This window comes from Erinaceus europaeus, chromosome 19 (assembly GCF_950295315.1).
Source record: "Erinaceus europaeus chromosome 19, mEriEur2.1, whole genome shotgun sequence".
In the NCBI taxonomy this organism is placed as follows: Eukaryota; Metazoa; Chordata; class Mammalia; order Eulipotyphla; family Erinaceidae; genus Erinaceus; species Erinaceus europaeus.
The window spans coordinates 65,402,219-65,417,758 of record NC_080180.1 but is presented as its reverse complement, the minus strand read 5'-3'; the positions used below and the strand labels follow the sequence as shown (position 1 = coordinate 65,417,758).

Here is a 15,540-nt window from a genome sequence, read left to right as displayed (position 1 = left end):
AGATAGTGATAGAAGCAGTTGATAACAGAATCAGAGGAGTTTTTTCCAGGAGATAGAAAAAGCAAAAAATGTAAATTGATCACCTGAAAATACAGAATATTATAGAAATATGGACAAACATATCTATTTACAATTATATTTATAAAATTGATTTTTGTTTTAGATATCAGAACCAAAAGTCTAGGTGAGAGTAGGGAGAAAAAAAACTCTCGTCCACTTTTGGTGAAAATGTAAACTGGCCCAGTCTCCTTGGAAATCAGTCAGGAAATTTCTGAAGACGCTGGCACTGACCAACATATTATCCGGCAACCCCACTTGTACATGTCTCTATAGAACACAGGCACTCATTGAAAAGGGTCTATGCACCCTTATGTTCATAGTAATGAAAATTTTAATCAAGCCATGGGAAAAAGAAAAACTCAAAGTCCATCAGGGATAAGTGGTACAAACGAGATGCATCTCCTTAGTGGAATATTTCACTGCTCTAAGAAAACAGGAACTCTGGACACTGTGACAGCCTTGGAAGGCGTTATTTCATGTGAAATAATTTAGAATCGACAAAACACTCGTTGATCAACTCTTGTGAGGTATCTAAAGAAACAAAGCAAGGGAAATGGCCAGAGCAAGTCAACATCTGGCTTCTGACTGCAGACCTGAGCTTCTCAGAGAGGAGGGAGGGGGGACAATGAGTGCTTCTCACTTTTCTGTCTGAGTCCTCTTTCTGAATTCCCTTTCAGCAGCAGCTTCAGACTGCAAATACAGATGCCAAGCCTTCCCAACCCAGTCGGTTTCAGCATTTCATTGCAGTAAAGTGTACACATAATCCTTTTTTTTTTTTTTTGCTTTAATTTAACCTGTTCCTTTTTCTTGGTCACAATAAACATTTTTCCAGTTCTCATCACTGTTTTGAGATTATTTATTTATCTATTGAATAGAGAAATATTCAACTATTGATTATTGGGGAAAATAAAACCTGGGAATTTGTGATTTCTAGTGGGTAGCTGGAAATAAAAAACTGAAACTGGCGATAAGAGAAAGTTTTGGAAACAATTGTGAGCAGATAAAAATTACATGAAGAATTAAAAATGTGACGACCTAGGATGAACAGTGGAACACAGGTGTATTAATACAAGCATTTATGAATACAGACAGAGGGACCACAGGAAACTAAGGCATTTCCAGTTTGGGCAGAGAAGAAGCAACCAGGGTAGGAAAGATAGGCCTCTCAGAAACCAAGGAGGCGGGTGAAAGATAAAAGCTACTGGGCTCATGGACACGGATTGGATTCAAGTCTCTGATCCCTTCCTGCAGAGCAAAAGCTTCTTGAGTGGTGAGGCAGGGCTGCTTGTCTCTCCCATGCTCCCCTCCCTCCCTCCCTCCCTCTCCCTCCCTCCCTCTCTCTCCCTCCCTCCCTCCTTCTCTCTCTCCCTCCCTCCCTCTCTCTCCCTCCCTCCTCTCTCTCTCCCTCCCTCTCTCTGTCTCCCTCCTCTCTCTCCCCTTCACTAGCAGTGCAGTTTCTATCTATGCAAAGACTGAATACATTTTAAAACATTTTTTAAAGATAGCCTGGGGCATTTTGCATCCAAGTCCTGTGTGATATCACAGTGCTGTTTGTCCAGCCCTCTCTGGTTATTTTTTTCAACACGTTTACCTATTGAGCACAGTCATCATCAGTCCTGATTGCTGGGGAATCAGACACAGGCAAGAAAGAATTCTTTCACTGGTGGTGATTCTGATGCAGTGACCATGTGTGCATACACGCAGGCCTGTAGGGCCAGGGTAGCTGCAGCATCTTTGCAAGTCTTCCTTACGATTCTAGTGCGGAGTTAGATCAGAGGAGCACGAGTGGGTAGCTATTAATATTCCACAAGTAGCAGCTTAGCAGCAAAGTTCATTTGCAATTCAGAGGAATATAAAGGACTCACTGCTCTGTCAGTCTCATAAGAGACAAGAAGGCTCTGCCTAAGCAGAGTTAATTAACTTATTAGGGGGGTTGAAATGCTGAGATAGTTTTAATCACTGGCCAGTCGAATCCAGGCATCTAGCAGTGCAATGGACAATGCAAATGTTCCTTTGGGAAATTTTTATTTAATTCAAGCAGTGATTTTTTTCTTTTTTTGCACCTTTTAGTTTAGTAGTGTCTTCTCCCTTCTTGCAAAGACAAAGGAAGAGTCTGCCCTAGTTGTGGTTATTCAGAGGTTCTTCTTGCAACGCTGTGGGGGAAAATTGGACTTAGTTCTGCCTTTTTCCTGCAGCCCAAGCTGAAGGAGATCACAGGTCCAACTTTGTGACTGAAGCGGGTCCTTGGAGAGCCACCTCAGTTTTCTCTGTGGCTCACGTCACACACTCCAGTGGACTGAGAGAATGGGAAGCAGACTGTTTATTCAAACACCAACTCTGCAGAGCTGGTCAGAGGTCAAGCACAGGACTTCTAGACGCCAGTGAGGCTCTCTCTAAACTCTGGCCACATGATCCGGGAGGGTCACACAGATCTCTCTTCCTCATTTGTTGCTTCAACTGTCACAAGGGGTAAATTCCAGGCTCACAGAGGGATGTGGATAACATCACTCTTTCCATCTAAAGTGATTTTGGTACCCTTGACACAACGTACTCAATGATACATTACTATTACTAGTATCATTATTACTATTATTATAGAGGAAAGTATGATTAATTGACTTTTTATAAACCCTGGTCAAGTGGATGCCAATTTAATAAGTTTTAAAAATTGAAACACTGTGGACAGACTGTCCATCCATGTATTAATGCAGCCGCTGGCTCTGAATAGGTAAGATAATTGGGATACCAAATTATCTAATCTGATGATTATTTCCCACGGAAATTTATTCAGAGTGAGATGAGTTGGCTAGAGAACTAAGAATATATAGGTGCATCTGTTCTGAAAGCAAGAGGTCGTCAAGGCCATCGTTTGAGGGAGGGCCGAGGACAGAGCTGAGCCCGTTTGAGTACCACCTCACACACTGCCTGAGGTCTCTGAGGCCCGGAACTGCCCTATGACAGAACAGAGATCTAAAAGGCCCCTCTCACTGGCTCTCCTCTGGAATTCTTAGCATTAATGAACAAATTCATCATTCTCAAAAAGGAGTTCATCTTCCCAGTGACCAAAGTGATGGTCCCCCAATCTGCATTTACCCACCACCTATTTCTAACAGTGCAGGACTGCCATGGCATGTACAGAAGAAAGTCTTCAAGAATCTAGAGAACTTGAATGTGTTTTTCAAGAGTGGTACATAGGTGGAATCAGATGAAAGGGGACAGTGTTTACCAAGAAGCAGAACTGCACATGAATCATGCATTCAACTACTAGCCTTCCAACTTCACTAGCTTCTTCAGAAAAGTTTGGTCCTGTCTTTATAATCACCCCAGAAGGTGACCTCTTCAAATACGCTCTCCCCTGCCACCATGCCCTTCCCACTCAGCCGCATTTATGGTCATGATTGCCAAAAGCCTTCTCACTGGCATCTCCAGCATGAACAGAAAAGTTTTTGCTTGAAAAAGTCCCAGGAACTTCCTATTTCACTCCAATAGCAAGAGACTCTAACCAAACTCACTACTACTCTCTGATCATGTCTGTACCTTTCTTTCTTTTATTTTTCCTTCCCTATCTATCTATCTATCTATCTATCTATCTATCTATCTATCTATCATCTATAAATCTGCCTCCAGGGTTATTGCTGGGGCCTGGTGCTAGCACTACAAATCCACTGCTCCTGGTGGCCATTATTTTTTTTCCATTTTATTGAACAGAATAGAGAGAAACTGGGATGGGTGGGGGATACAGAAAGGGAGAAAGATAGACACTTACAGACCACTTTGCCACTTCTGAAGCTTTCCCTATAGGTGGGGAGCCAGGGACTTGAACCTGGAACCTTGCATGGGTCCTTGTGCGTGGTACTATGGCGCTTCAACTGGGTGCGCCAACACCTGGCTCCCATTTCTGTCTCATCTAATGATTCCTGACTGTGTGTGCACTCCGGACTCCTTTCTATGCTCTAAGTCTCAAAGTGTAATTCTGCTTTCTGTCCAGACTACATGATTCTCTGACTAGAATGTTTGTTCGCTGATATCAACACAATTAAATAGCTCGTCTCTTTGTAAACTATACCCAAGATTGTTCCTTTAAATGTCTAAAGGAATTTCTCATTGAAAATGGTAGCCTGTCTTAAGCACCACCCCCTCTGCTGCAAATGCTTCCTCTAGGAGACTGCAGAATCATGGTGATTGTTAATTTTCACTCCCCCCGCTAGAATATGAACTACATGCTTTATGTCTGTGTTTCTCAGTGATAAGTGACAAGAACTTATAGCAGCTATCGAAGCAAATTTAGCGCACAGCACAGGCCTGCTAGGTCTGTGAGTTCTTTTTTATATGAGACGTCACTGTAGGAGAAATATCAGAAAGCATATTATAAGAAAGCAGGGCTGATACTCTGAATTCTCTCTCTTCTTTTGAGGGTAAACACACATGCAGAAATGCTAGAAAGAAGCTTTGCGCAGTGGCAGTATCGTAGCCAATGAAGTTTATCTGAGGCGCGATTATTGCTAATTAGAAATGCTAGAAAGAAATCTATAAAAAATGATGATTTAAAGTACAATTTAGGGCTAGAGAAGAGACTGTAATGGGTAGGGCAAATACCTAGCCCTGCACGAGACCCAGGTTTGAACCTCAGCACCACATTCAAGTGTCATATCACTAGAGGAAGCTAAGGTATCTCCCCTCTTGTTTCTGTCTCTCCACCATATATAATTTTATTTTAATAAGGATGAAAGCTATGGAGAGGATGACCAGAATGCTGCTCAGCTCTGGTTTATGGTAGTGCTAGAGATTGAACCTAGGACTTCAGAACCTCAGACATGAAAAGTCTTTTGCATAACCATTATGGGGAAAGAGAAGATTGCCAGTGTTTTTTGTTTGTTTGTTTATATATTTTTTCCCTTATGAGTGTCGTCCTTGCATTTCAAACTTACACAAATGGACATAAAACAGTAAAATAATGATAGACTTTCTGCTTATTGAATCATATATTTTGAGAGTAATAATGCAAGAATAAGTTAGGTAATTTCAAATTTGTCAAACACATCTTTGACAGGTATTGATTCAGTCATATAAATATGAAATTCCATCTATCTTTTTCCTGATTTCAGTAATTCTCAAGACGCAGCCTAATTTCTTTTAGTTTCAATTCTCTCAGGGAAAATTCTTGTCATATTCATCTATTTAACCAATCAAATAGATGATTATTAGATTCCCACATTCTATGTTAAATATAAAATAAAATTTTGCTAATTTATCACAATTAATATATACATGAACATTATCCTGCTATCAAACCCTACACTTTCATACAAATCAGTAAATAATAAAGAGTCAATCTCTCTCATCAGAGTCAAATATTATAATATGTTGGTAGTTTTAAAAGAGAGTAGACCCAACATCATTCACAAAAAACGTTTATTGCTTGATGAAATAAGGTTAATTTCTAAGCATATAAACATCATTTATCCAACACATATTAGACAGTATAACTGTATATATATATATATATATATATATATAATCATATCAAAATATACTGAACAATCATTCTGAGAAATGTGTCAAAAGAAAGTCAGAGTGATCAGATAGTAAACTAGAATATATGAGCATGTGTCTTTTTTTTTTTTTTTTGCCTCCAGGGTTATGCTGGGGCTGGATGCCTATACTGCCAGTCCACTGATCTTGGAGGCCATTTTCCCCATTTTGTTGCTCTTGTTATTATTGCCATTGCTGCTGTTGTTGTTGGACAGGACAGAGAGAAATGGAGAGAGGAGGAGAAGACAGAGAGGGGAAGAGAAAGACAGACACCTGCAGACCTGCTTCACTGCTTCACTAAACTAACCTTTGAGCTTTGCACCATGTGTACTTAACCCACTGTGTTACCACCCAACCCCCAGCATGTGTACATTTTAAATGATTCCCAAAGGTTCAACATATAAATTAAGACTTTTAAAACATAGTGGCCCTTTGAAGGAGAAAAAAGATAACTGATAATAAGATTTTTATATAGTAATGTCAATGTCATTTTTAAAACATCTTTTATCAGATTGAACGTGCTCAATTTTAAAGATCAGCTTGTGTCCTTCCATTTAACTGAGTGTGGGTCACTGGCCTCTAATCACACTCATTTTTCTGATAAATGATTTACTTTCTTGTTATTGTTATGACAGGACTCTTTCTTTCTCTTTTCTGTAACCGAAAGCTAAAACCGAAGATATTTGAACTTCCATGCTCAGATTCCCAGTGTTCTCAATAGATGTAAAATATTTGGGAACAGGGGCTGGGTGGTGGCACACCTGGTTGAACACATTACAGTGTTCCAGGACCTGGGTTCAAGCCCCCAGTCCCCACCTGCAGGGAGAAAGCTTCGCAAGTCATGATCTGGGCTGCAGGGCTCTCTCTGCCTCTCTCCCTCTCTATTCCCCTCTCCATTTCTGGCTGTCTCTCTCCAATAAATAAAGTTCATAATTTTTTAAAATTATCTGTGAACATACAGTTGTGGTGGGTTTACCCACCTAAAAACACATGTTGCTTCTTACTGTTCCTTTCAGTGAGTGAGATTCACAGCTGGTTTGGCGACTTACTGTGCATGATGTTGTCCCTACTTTAAATACCATGCTTTCGTGGTGGTAGGTAGGAAAGCAATGGACTCCCTCATATTAACTTTCTCTCTTACAACTTGGCAATAAGTATTCAGTAGTGCAAGAAAATTTATTAATCCTTTAAACCTTGTCTAGAACTGATAATGACAATCGTGGAAAAACCTTCTCATTCTTCATTTCCATCCAGAATACTGTTTTTTTGTGTTTTTTTTTTTTTAATTTATTTTCCCTTTTGTTGCCCTTGTTTTTATTGTTATTGTAGTTACTATTGTTGTTGTTATTGACGTTTTCTTTGTTAGGACAGAGAGAAATGTAGAGAGGAAGGGAAGACAGAGAAGGGGACAGAAAGATGGACACTGCTTGTGAAGAGACTCCCTTGCAGGTGGGCAGCCAGGGGCTGGAACTGGGATCTTAACGCTGGTCTTTGTGCTTCACGCCATGTGCGCTTAACCCACTGCACTGCTGCCTGACTCCCCAGTATACTATTTTTTCTTTCTCTCTCTCTCTTTCTTTCTTGTCTTACACATTAGTTGGGATTTCTAGTATGATATTCATAGAGATAGTGAGTCATTTCTCTGTGTTCACAACCATTTTATTTTCCTTCTGTTTGATGTCACCTATTATTATTTCCTCAGCAAATGGAGGCAGTTGCCTCTATTCCTAATTTACTGAAATTTCTTATCATGAAAAGATTTTTTTTCCAAAACCGTTTGTGTATACAGGAATATCAATCAGTTTCTACAGCTTCACATGTTGATGTGACAGGTTACAATTATTTATTTTTTAAGGGAAGGAGAAGGAAAGAGGGGCAGCAGTGAACTTTGAGGTCCTGGTATATAATGGAATTGTACCTATGCATCAGTAGTCAGTGACTCTACTGCACAGCAGGAATCTCTTAGTAAAAAGATTTTTAAAAATCTAACCTATTACAGGTAGCAATCACTGACATTCTGTATTTAAGATTTATCTTTTATGAATCACAAGAGAAAGAAAATTTCACCTGAGACAGGAGAGTACACCACTTTGATACTTGCTGTGCCATGGATCAAACTTGGAAACTTAGTTATTTAATCTCCTATTGTGCCACTTGTATTTCCCCAGCTGCTTAGATATTTGTGAATACAACATCGTATATACGAGCTGATAAAATCTGTATCCTCTCAAAGATTTCCACGTGCAGAAATACTATGTGATTTCTATCATACATATGCACATATAGGGTTTATCTATGTTAAATGAACACTTTGAGCCTATTATCATTTTAATAAAAATCATAATTTTAAGGGAGCCAGTTGTAAAATTATCATACCCAAATCAGATGAAACTATACATTACAAAACACTCCACTGAATAAAGTATATGCAGACGGATTTAAACTTGTTTTCTATGATTGTAAAAATAGCTTTTGAATACTGTTTAACATTAATTGAATAATATATACCAGGCTTTGTCTAGAACATGTCTGCGTCATTTCTCACAGTGTATACTTTGCAGATTCACTTTAATAGAAATGATTCAATAGCTGAACATACATTATGCAATGTGCATTTTTTAGGACCAGCTTTTACTTTACTTGCCTTGATTTTGAGACAAAATTTTATTTCACACTACATTAATTTCTATTATGTATTTTTATAGTTAATCATTAACACACTTCCATCATTTCGATAAACACAACGGAATCTGGTTTGGCTGTCTGGCTCCATGCTTCAGTGACTTCACCAAACAGCTGGGAGGCAAATAAATGAGTGTTGTAGGCTATTGTTTTAATTACACTTATTGATTCAACTGTGTTTAAATTTTTATTTTGAACAATAACTTATTAAGCTGATAAATTGATTAATGGATTATAATCTTGATCATGAAATAGTAGAATCTACAGCTGGCTAAGAAATGTTCATTCTTACAAATTACTTAAATCACACACAGCAAGAACACTACATTCTCCATTTAACAGGGAATGTGGTTGCCAAGAAGTCCTTTCATCAGGAGCTCGTCTCACTACTGGTACAGCTGTTGGAAACATAGCTATCCATGTCAAATAAGACGCATCACAAAATGCAGTTGAAAGATATCCAGAGTGGCACTCAGGCAGCTGCACCCCAAGGTTGAGTGCTCACATCACCATGCAGAAGGGCCAGAGTTCAAACCTCTGGTTTCCAGGTGTGTGTGTGTGTGTGTGTGTGTGCGCGCGCACGCGTGCTTCACAAGTGGTTGAACAGTGGTGTAGGTGTTTATCTATTTTCCTCTCTTTTTCTCTTTGTTTCTATCATAAAAAAAAAATGAAGAGAAAAAAACAGTGGGAATTATGGAGTAGTTGTGTAACACCAAGGTACATCAATAACTCTGCTGGTAAAACCCAATCAAGTAAATAGTTGTATCACATAAGAGTCACCTGGTGCTCTCTAAATATTCCACCAAAGCCAAGTTCAAGCCATGTGGATCATAATATCTGGATGTTGTACCTACGTAAATGTTAGGCTCCCAGGAGTCAGAGTCGGGCGGTAACACACCAAGTCAAGAGCAAATAGTACAAAGCACAAGGAACTCAGAGCCCCTAGCTCCCAACTGTGGTGGTGGTGGGGGGCATATTTTACAAGTGGTGTAGCAAGTCTGCAGGTTTCTATTTCTCTCGCCACCTCTCTGTCTTCCCTTCTTTCAATTTCTCTCTGCTCTATCCAAGAATAAAAACAACAAGAAAAAAAAAAATGAGGGAGGAGTGGAATGGGTGCCAGGAGCAGTGGTCTCACAGTGCAGGCAGGCATCAGCCCCAGTGATAACCCTGGAGGTTAACAAACAAACACAATGGAATGTTACTGAGGTATTAAAAATGGGGGTTTTACCATTTTCAGCCCATCTTGCTTGGAGCTTGAAGAAATCATGTTAAGTGAAATAAGTCAGCAATGGAAGGATGAATATGGGATGCTCTCACTCACAGGCAGAAGTTGGAAAACAAGACCAGAAGAGACAATATCAAGCAGCACTTGGGTTGTAGTTGGTGTATTACACCAAAGTCAAAGACTGGGGGGTGGGGGTGGGAAAGTTCAGGTCCTGGAAAAGGATGACAGAGGACCTGGTTATGTGGAAAACGGAGAAACGTTATGCATGTACAAACTACTGTACATATACTGTTTACTGGCAACTGTAAACCATTAATCCTCCAATAAAGACATTAAAAAAATTGGAGAATAGCTGTGTGACCACAGTAACCCCAGAAATAAATACATAAATAAATACATAAATGAATGAATAAATAAACAAACAAATGTTAGGCTTCCTAAGAATTTACTATAGAATGATTATAATAACAGAATCAAGGAATTGTTTAAATTAAAGTTTAAAAGAGGAGATGGCAACTCCCTCACTCATGGGTACTAACGTAGATATGCAAAACAAAATACACACAAGCTGAACTTGACTGGTTTCCTTTCATTTCAGAGCTAGTGTTGTCGCCACAGCACTTTGACTAGCAACCCAGGACTAAGTGGTTTTCAAATCTGCTTTGTTGGGGCTGGGTGGTGGCGCACCTGGTTGAGCACACATATTACAATGCGCAAGGACCCAGGTTCGAGCCCCCGCTCCCCACCTGCTGGGGAAAAGCTTCATGAATGATGAAGCAGGGCTACAGGTGTCTCTCTGTCTCTCTCCCTCTCTATCACGCCCTTCCCTCTTGATTTATGGCTGTCTCTAGCTAATAAATAAAGACGGTAAAAAACTATAAAAAATAATAATAAAATGGATCAAGTCTGCCTTGCTTCACAAATCTTGTCCTGACAAGGCTGGGTCATATTACAACTTGAGAATGTTTAAATAACCATTTTATTCTCAGAAAAGCATATACCATCACACTTCACTTATTTATGAATTATCAGGCATTTTTAACTGAGAAGTAATGGCTGTGTTGCAGCCTACCATTGAAGGTACACACACACACACACACACACACACACATTCAGTCTATGTGTATACTACTGTATGTCACATCTTTTATGCCATGTTCCTGTGGCACTGAGGTCTCACACAGGTCACATGTCTAGAATCCATCCTACGGGGTTGAGTTAGCCCTCGAGTCCCATTGTCAAGTGTTTCTTTCAAAGTGACGAGAACTTTAATGATGACAGTCTTAGCAACAACTGTCTCTTTTGAAAATAGCCAGTCTGACAGGTGTGAGAGGCATCTCTTGATAGCTTCCATTTGCATGTCCTGAAGATCAGAGCTTGACTCTGATTACATGCACTTGTGGGTCATCTGAGGGTCTTCTTTGAAAATACTGGAGGTCACGTTTCTCTCCGTTTCTTAACCACATTTGTTTGGCTTTTGAGTCAGTCCGTGGTATGAGTTTTCTGTATTCTGGATATTAAATCCTGACCAGGTAGATGATTTAAATGTATTCTTTCCCATCCTTGGGTGGTCTTTTCATTTCTCTGATGGTTTCCTTTCGTGAATACCCTTCATGAGTTCCTGACTCCCCTGACTGATTTACTGTGTTCTCAAACCATTTCTTGCTATTTCTCCCTTTTCAATGCTAAATGACTTCGTTCTGAGTAATTCTTTTAATGTTTTTTAGTGTTTCTCCACTGTCCTCAGAACAACAATAAATTCACTAAATAATTGAAAACTCACCAAGTAGAAGTTAGATCATAGGAAGAAAAGATTTAATTTAGATTTTAATTTAGATAAGATATTGATACTTTTCTCAGACCCTGCAGTACATGGCCATCATGTAAGGAGGAAAGAGAACCTTCATTAAGCCAAGGAGATAAACAAACATCACAGATATTCAGAATGATTTTTTAAAAACTATATGCTCTTTATGATATCACTACAGCTGAAGAATGTATTGACTTAGTAAGCATAGAAATATAAGACCAGAACAAATAAAAAGGGTTTTGAAAAGACGGAAGCACGATTTTCAAATAGCAGGAGAGACAATATGGAATGCTATAAAGATGAATATCTGGCCATTTAATTTTACTGGAAGTAGCACTGACTAGAGAAGGAGGGAGACAGGGCGGGGAGAATCATCTCTGATTTAACATGTTCAGCCAGGAAACCTTCCCTTTTCCTCTTCTGCTTCCTTCCTGCCTGTTTCCCTCTCTACAGGTCTGTAAATGTCACACTTTCTTTCTTACTCAAACTTGACTTGTAGATCAAGTCGTTTAGAAAAAAAAAAAAAAACTGTTGAATGTTAACAGTTAGGATGAACTGATGTTTAAAACTATTGAGAAATCTCTCTTCCTTCTTGTTGTTAAAATTCTTAAGGCTCTTGCCGGGCGGGTAACAGAGACACGGAGACAACGGCTGGGCAGGGCAGCTGTATTTCTTTATTCAGGAACCACGATTCATAAACTAAGACAAACTAATCACCAAACAGAACTCTGCTGTCTCTTTGCGGCGGCGCGAGCACTCTCTCTCTGCAACTCAGAAACTCTCTAACTCTGAAACTCTTCCACTGTGGAACTCTCTCTTACTCTGTAACTCTGAAACTCTCCAACTCTAACTCTGGAACTCTGGCGGGGTTTCTCGGGGCGGGGCCAAGCGGCCCGCGAAATTAACTGGACTGATCCAATTCTCTTGGCGGGGGAGGGCTAGAACAAACCAATGCAAAGCATACGACACCTTCTAGTTATTTTTACAGTTGTGTCTATGTTTTCTTATGTTACTTTAATAGTTTGTTTAAATATTTGAACAGATATCAAAACAAAAATGGTATGCATGATGGTTTTCAATGGAACAAAGCTGAAAATCTATAGAGTGTTACAATGCAATGATCTTTCGGTTAAAAATGAGAGAGACAGGCTGGGAGTATTAATCGACATGTCAACACCCATGTTCAGTGGGGAAGCAATTACAGAAGCCAGACCTTCCACCTCTTGCAACCCACAATGACCCTGGGTCCATGCTCCCAGAGAGATAGAGAGTGGGAAAGCTATCAGGGGAGGGGGTGGGATACAGAGTTCTGGTGGTGGGAACTGTGTGGAGTTGTACCTCTCTTAACCTATAGTTTTGTCAGTGTTTACTCTTTTATAAATAAATATATATTTATATATATGTTTATATATAAGTATTTTATTTATTTTATATATATTTACATTTATCTTATATATAAATATATATGTATATATATATATATATATGTATATATGTATATATATATATATATATATATCCTGCTCCATCAGGGAAAGAGAGAGACAGGCTGGGAGTATGGATCCAGCTGCCAACGCCCATGTTCAGTGGAGAAGCAATTACAGAAACCAGACCTCCCACCTTCTGCATCCCACAATGACCCTGGGTCCATGCTCCCAGAGGGATAAAGAATAGGAAAGCTTCCGATGGAAGTGATGGGATACAGAGTTCTGGTGGTGGGACTTGTTGAATTGTGCCCCTCTTATCCTATGGTCTTGTCAATATGTCCCATTTTTAATAAATTTAAATATATCTATAGGCACTAGGTCAGACTGATGTGGTAAATGGTTCATTTTATTTATATATTTTCTTCAAGTTTGGGAGCTTCTCTCTGCCCCAATTCAGCTTTCTAGCTCTAGTCTCAACTCTGACACCATCTTCCCAGACAATATTTTAGATGTTTATAGCTAGCAAGCTATAGTAAAAAAATACCAAAGTCACAGACGCCTAGGAACAGGTCTAAAGTAGACTTCCTAGCTTCTTTTCCCCTAAAATCCCATTGTCATCTGCTCTATTCCTACTTTCAGGTTCTTGTTTATTAAACACTTTGTCCTGCTTATATCTTACAGCCTTCCAGCCACCAAGTTGCAGATGCTACTATGATTCCATCCTGACTTCCCTGGGCAGAGGACCTCACCAATGTGTTCTGGAAACTCACCTCTCGACAGCCCTGCCCCACTAGGGACAGACAGAAACAGGCTGCCACTGTGGATCTACCTGTCAATGTAGATGCCAAGCAGGGAAGCGATAACAGAAGCCAGAACTCCCACCTTCTGCACCTCATAAAAAATTTTGGTCCATCCTCCTAGAGGGATAAGTGTTAGGGAAAGGATGAGCAGAGGGTTCTGAACTTCAGAAAAGAAAGAAAAAGGACACTCAGAAGTAGTAGGTGTGACAGAAAGGAAGAGAAGACATAGAAAAAAAATGGATATATATATATATATATATATATATATATATACATATATATATATATAGTTATAGAAATAATAGTCAAACCATATCTGCGATCTGGCAGGACTCATGCAGTTTCCAGTGGAGGGAATGGGGACACAGAACTCTCATGGTGGGAATGGTGTGGAATTATTTCCGTTATCATGTAATTATGTAAATCAATATTAAATCACTAATAAAAAATGTTAAAGAAAAAAAACCTGAGAATTGAGTAAATGTAAAAAATCAATTTCCCCTATAGATCTGTGTAAGAGTGTTCATAATGATGTGGTTAGGATCATATTCTATATGCATCTTCTAGATTCAGTTCCCACTTCATCACAGAGCAAGCTTATGCACTTCTCAGCCCCTCTCTGCACCTGGACTGCACCTGCCCCCCACCAGGGCTGAGGTGCTTTGATGCTGAGACCATTGTCGCCTGGAGATCTGGGTTCCATTTTAAATAATGCCAAGCCACATTTTACACACAGACTGCCAATTATTTAATTGGAAACAATTAATGTCAGTGTTCATTTTCCCACTCATTGCACATAATTAATAGTTGGCTGTCTCCAGTTATCGTGAGAAGCCAGAATTCTATTGTCAAAATCCACATAGAAAGACTAGTTTGCATGAACACAGCTACCGTTGAGAGAGGATATTAAACCGAAATCCACTTCTGCTATAGCTGTGCCGTAAATATTTCATGAAAGCTCTTGAAGGGAGATAGGAGAATCCCTCTGTGTTCTGGGCAAGATTGCTCCTCTCAGATAATACCAGGACATACAGTATTTATTGGCTTTTATACAAATCAGTGTGGCTGCTGAGGAGATGTTGTTGTGTTTCTGAATATCCTCACCTGCGATTGAGTGGGGAGTGAGGGCTGCACCAGTACAATAGCGTTCTCTGGAAAACACAGTTGAAATGATTGGGCAACTTGGTTTCATAGAGGAAACGCCTGTTCCTTTTTCCACTGGTGCTTTCAGTAATATGCAAAGACTGAAAGTAAATATATTGCCTTTGTCTATGAGACACTAAAGAAATCTACTGCCTTTTCCAAAATGGAGACCCCAAATCTCCATCTGCAATATTCTTGCCGTTAGGTTCATGATTAGTCAAAAATTTGTTCTGCTTTCTATCTTAACTCATTTTCAGTCACCAGGTTCCAGATGCTACCATGATGCCAACTAGACTTCTCTGGACAGACAAACCCACCAATATGTCCTGGAGCCCCCCCTCCTGAGGGCCTTGCCCCACTAGGGAAAGAGAGAGGCAGGCTGGGAGTATGGATCCACCTGTCAACACCCATGTTCAGCGGGGAAGCAATTCCAGAAGCCAGACCTTCCACCTTCTGCATCCCACAGTGACCCTGGGTCCATACTCCCAGAGGGATAGAGAATGGGAAAGCTATCAGGGGAGGGGAGGGGATACGGAGTTCTGGTGGTGGGAATTGTGTGGGAATGTACCGCTCTTATCCTATGGTCTTGTCAATATTTCCATTTTATAAATAAAATTTAAAAAAATCTTCCAAATAGGAGAAAAAAAAGGAAGGAAAAAGGAAGAGAGAGAGAGAGAGAGAGAGAGAGAGAGAGAGAAAGGAATTGCAGGACCAGGAGGCGGCGTTCCTGGTTAGGTGTAAACATTAATTTATGCAAGGACTCGGATTCAAGCACCTGGTCCCCATCTGCAGGTGGAGAGCTTCATGAGCTGTGAAGCTGGGCTGTAGGTGTCTCTCTGTCTTTCTCCCTCTCTACCTCCT

The 15,540-nt window shown here is 39.9% G+C and overlaps 1 long non-coding RNA gene and 1 pseudogene across 1 annotated transcript in view; one reads left to right on the top strand and one right to left on the bottom strand.

Moving 5' to 3' along the window:
* The window catches only part of LOC132534667 (uncharacterized), a 460,528-nt gene that overhangs the window by 47,399 nt on the left and 397,589 nt on the right, over window positions 1-15,540 (bottom strand). The window lies entirely within an intron of this gene.
* LOC132534824 (U4 spliceosomal RNA) lies at window positions 4,506-4,618 on the top strand (annotated as a pseudogene).